Source organism: Laccaria bicolor, genomic scaffold (assembly GCF_000143565.1).
Source record: "Laccaria bicolor S238N-H82 LACBIscaffold_13 genomic scaffold, whole genome shotgun sequence".
In the NCBI taxonomy this organism is placed as follows: domain Eukaryota; kingdom Fungi; phylum Basidiomycota; class Agaricomycetes; order Agaricales; family Hydnangiaceae; genus Laccaria; species Laccaria bicolor.
In genome coordinates, this window is record NW_001889884.1 from 260,274 (window position 1) to 261,327 (window position 1,054).

Below are 1,054 nucleotides of genomic sequence, written 5' to 3' on the forward strand. Positions count from 1 at the left end.
AGGGAAGGGGGAGGACAAAGGAAGGGGGAGGGAATAGGAAGGGGGAGAGAAAAGGGAGGGGGGAGGGAAAAGGGAGGGGGCTCGTTGTCGTCATGGGCGCTCGTCGACGTCGTCGGTTGACGTGGTTGTCGTCGTCCTCGTCGTCCGTTGACGTGTGGCCGTCTCGTCGTCGCTGACGTGTCGTCCGTTGACGTGACGTGTCGTCGTCCGTTGACGTGTCGTCCTCGTCGTCGTCCATCGTCGTGCATTGACGTGTGTGTCGTCGTGCGTTGACGTGACGTGTTGTCGTCGTCGTCCGTCGTCGTCGTCGTCCATCGTCGTCGTCCGTTGACGTGTCGTCCTCGTCGTCGTCCGTCGACGTGACGTGTCGTCGTCATCGTCGTCGTCCATCGTCGTCCTCGTCGTCGTCGTCCGTCCTCGTCGTCGTCGTCGTCGTCCGTCGTCGTCGTCCGTTGACGTGTCGTCCTCGTCGTTGTCCGTCGTTGTGCGTTGATGTGTGGCCGTCCTCGTCGTCGCTGACGTGTCGTCTGTTGTCGTCATGCGTTGACGTGACGTCACGTCGTCGTCGTCCGTTGACGTGTCGTCGTCCTCGTCGTCCGTTGACGTGTGGCCGTCGTCGTCGTCGCTGATGTGTCGTCGTCCGTCGTCGTCGTCGTGTCGTCGTCCAGGCGTTGTCCGTTGGCGTGGGCGTGATTGGAGGTGACCGCGCTGGTCGCGGTGACGGTGGTGGTGGTTGTGGTTGTGGTTGTGGTTGACAGCAAAACGGAGATGCTGATGGTGACGCCGGCAAACGCCGTGACTCGTTTAGGAAGGTGGGCGTCAGGATGGGTTATATAGAATTAATGTTGCTAGGCATTTAACAGCCATATGGTGTAGCGGAAATATTGCTGCTCAGTGATTCACGTGATATTTCCCGATGCTAGAGTTCAATCCTCATGCATCCACTTATTTTTATTATATATTATAATAACAACAACAAATATTGGAATTCATTGGAATCTCTCGGAATCTGTTGGAAGGTGACTGGAATATATTAAATGTACTTTCCATTGGA